General features: G+C 45.6%; 1 pseudogene; it reads right to left on the bottom strand.

The window, feature by feature from the left end:
- Positions 1-2,825: 2,825 nt before the first annotated feature.
- LOC132230711 (translationally-controlled tumor protein-like) lies at positions 2,826-3,464 on the bottom strand (annotated as a pseudogene).
- Between the last annotated feature and the right edge of the window lie 407 nt (positions 3,465-3,871).

Genomic DNA, 3,871 nt, shown 5'->3' with positions numbered 1-3,871 from the left:
GTTAGTGTAGATTGTGTTAGATCAGTGGGCTCCATGATAATGGTGTTGATTGTATTATATATTACACCACCCAGAAGCTGCAGCCTTGCAGGGCATTGGGATATCTTGCAGAAGGCACATTTAAAACACCAGATTAGAGGCAATACTCTATGAGGATGAGGCACTATCCTCCAGGATGCAGTATTTACATTGAATCAAAGACCTTTTTATAGGGAGCTGTCTTCCCAGTAGGAAGAATATCCTGATCTCTGATCCAAGAAATGAAGCAAGTGTGTTTCACTTACCATCATTCCCAATGACCCACTGGAGGACTCTGTGTTCCTGTCCCTAAAACTCTAGTTTCAGAGATCCTGTAACTGAAAGGGGACACACTTTTGTCAGGGGACACAGCAAGAGTCCCACTGAATTACAAGCTATGCCAACTGCCTGGGTGCTTTGGATTTCTTATAACCAGGGACCAGCAATAAAAGAAGTTATCATCTTGCAGGGGTAATTGTGACCCTGATCATCAGGAGGAAGAAAGATTGCAGTTACACTGTAGACAGGAAAGGAGACAGGTGGCACCTGTGATCCACTTGGGCAACTCGTGGGACTCTCTTGCTCAGTTGTGATGATAAATGGACAAGTGCAGCAATCCTTTTGAAAAGGGCATGGTGACCAGAGTTCAGACTTCACAAGGATGAGGATCAGGGTCCCACACATAGACCAGCAGAGGTGAGGGGAAATCACTAGCAAATGGCGGAGGAAGGTAATGATGAGTATCAGTTGTGATCCTGAGACCAACTGCAGCAACAAAAGTTGCAGTTCATGCTTCTGAACCTTCTTCTTTTATGTTTCCCCCAAGGAAGAGAGGCTCACTGGAATGCTGCAGGAGCTGCTCCCCAAATGTACATGAAGAAGTAGATTTGAGCAGCACAGTAATGGAGACACTAGAGGGGAATATAAAAATTCCCTTCAATAAAAGACCAGTGGCTGCTGGGAATGCTGTAAGCCTCAGCCTACAACCCTCAGGTCCTTCAGGGTTTTCCTGCAGAAAGCTGCATGGGCCAAGGCCATACCCTTCATGATGCAGCTCACTTCCAGTGGCTGTTGCCTACTCAGGCATAAAAGCCCAGCCATTTTGGCCAAATGTTGGACAACTCTGAAAAATTGTATAAGAACCAGATTTTCCCATAAGATTGGCCAAGGCTTTTTTGGGATATGCAATGTACTTTGGACTTCTGCCCAATCCTACTTGCTTCCCATCCCTTCCAGAGGTGTTAAATAAATATCCTAATGAATATCCTGCTTGACAAGCTCTCTCAGTGTCTACTTTGAAAGACATAGCTGCAGAATGGAGAACCAAGATGGCGGCATAGGTAAATGCCTATACTCGCTGCCTCCCACAACCACATCAAAATTGCAACTAAAATACAGAACAACCATCATTCAGAACCACCTGAAATCTGGCTGAATGAAAGTCCTGCAACTAGAGAAGTAAAGATACAATGAAACTGGGCGGGGTGTAGGCATGGAATGGGCTGGTCCAATACCCACATGTGGCGATTTTTTAAATCAGAAGCGATAGCGTGGCTGAAGAGGTCTCCCATGAGGAGTAAGGGGTCCCAGCCCCACACCAGACCCCCAGCCCAGGGTTCAGAGCTGGGAAGAGAATTCTGTAACTTTGACCTGTAAAAACCAGTGGGATTGTGGCTAAGTGATACAGAGGCTGCTGGAATCACAGCTGTTCCTCTTAAAGAGCCAGCACATGAACTTACACAGTCCTGCTTCCTCTGAGCTCCAGCAGCGGGTGGCAGCTTTGGTGGATCCAGGAACAAACTGGGAGGAACTGGATTGTCTGGCATGGGAACAAGAACTTGGGGGTGGCTTTCTCACAGATGGGGGTGCTTACGGGGGTCATTGTTCCTATGCTTGGACCTCCTCTGTCACAGAGCTAACTGGAAGCCATATCTGAGTTCCCATCATAGTGGCCCACACTGTTTGCTCCACCCTGGTGATTCCTTGAGACTTTGCTCCATCCAATTTGCAGCTCACCCAAGCTGTTTGCAGCGGCTTTTTCATATGAATGGCTTATCCTGGCTCAAGCTTCAGATTCTTAAAGTCTCTCAAACAAGCAGCAGCTGGCATCAGCATGCCCCAAATCTATCAATAAGAGGCCCAAGACCTGGCACTAGCACCAGCCTGCCCTCCTTCACAGCTGGGCCTCACCTGGGCACTTCCAAGCCCAATACAAGTGGTAGCCATCTGCAGATTGCTTGGTAGCTCCTGCCAGGTGGCCCCAAGCAGTGGCTGACTTGCACCTCCTGGGAGACCCCAGAACCAATGCACCCAGTGGACAGCTTCAGATCATATCAGACTACAACTCTACATATCCACAAGCGACACACTCAAGGGGAAGACTCAGTGAGCACCAAAGCCCTCCTGAAGCAAGTCCTGCTCCTTAGGGGTATCTCCTGCACAGTAACTCTTCCACTGAAGCTGGTCCTCACAGCCAATTGGCCAGGAGGTCAATTCCTCCCAGTGATACCAACAGCAATCAAGGTTCATATACAACAAGACTGTGCACACAGTCCATACAGGGATGCACCTAGAGAGCCCAGCTCAGGTGACTGGGGAGGCTGAGCCACTGGGCCCCATTGGACACCCACTACACAAGGCCACTACCAATTCCAGGAGACATAGCACCTCTACCTAATACATAGAAACAAACACAGGGAAGCAGCCTAAATGCAGAGACAAAGAAACATGTCACAAATGAAAGAAATGGAAGCAAGCAAACTACTGAACACAGAGTTCAAAACAATGGTTATATGGATGCTTAAGGATTTTTTTTTGAATTTAAATGCATTTTATTTTTAGACAACCTACATGACATGTTTTCTTAAAAACAATGCCTCCACTCCCAATGAATCAAGGTCAAAATAAATGAAGAGCTCAAGATAACATCAGTCCCATTTGTCCTAGTCATGGTGTGTGGATGAAAAGCAGCAGCCAGTTACAATAACAGGTGATAGAGCCAAACTGCCCAATTTGTTAACATTTTTCCATTTCTAAACCATCCTTAAAGAAAATCATATATGGGGTCACACCATCCTCATGGTAGTCCAGCAGAGCAACCATGCCATCTGTATTCATGTTTTCACCAATAAAGAACTGGTAGTTTTTGAAATTGGCAAGGATGTGCTTGATTTGTTCTGCAGCCCCTGTCATAAAAGGCTTTACTCTTTCTGGTCTCTGTTCTTCAAGCTTCCCTTTGATTGATTTCGTGTAATCTTTGATGTACTTCTTGTCGGCTTCTTTTGTGAAGCTGGTTTCCTGCAAGTGATGGTTCATGACAATGTCAACACAAGTGATTATTGTGCTTTAGGTACCTTCGCCCTCAGGCCTTCAGTGGAAGCATTTCTACCAATAAGCGAGTCATCAATGTTACCCTCTGTCCTACTGATCATCTTCCCCTCTACTTCCTGGCACAGCCTGTCTTCAATCTCCTGGATCTTGTAGATATCGGAGAATACCTCATCATGGCTGATGAGGTCCTGGTAGATGATCACGATGGCGGCTGGGAGGGGATAGAGGTGCTGCCTTAGCAGGAGCACAGAGCTTCAAGGGACTTGTGAGACTTTCAAAGATCTTAGTGAGGATGTCAAAAACAAAAAAATACCAGTCAGAAATTAAGTGTACACTAACTGAAACAAAGAATAATTACAGGGATTCAACAGTAGAGTAGAGGATTCTGAGAATCAAATCAATGATTTGAAATATGCAGAAGCAAAAAAACACCCATCTAGAGAACAACGAGAAAAAAGAATCCAAAAATATCAAAATAGTGTAAGGAGCCTCTGGGACAACTTCAAGCATAACAACATTCAAA

The sequence above is a fragment of the Myotis daubentonii genome, chromosome 3 (assembly GCF_963259705.1).
Source record: "Myotis daubentonii chromosome 3, mMyoDau2.1, whole genome shotgun sequence".
NCBI classification, from domain to species: domain Eukaryota; kingdom Metazoa; phylum Chordata; class Mammalia; order Chiroptera; family Vespertilionidae; genus Myotis; species Myotis daubentonii.
Note: the sequence above shows the minus strand (reverse complement) of the source record. Positions and strands in the feature narration are given on the sequence as shown.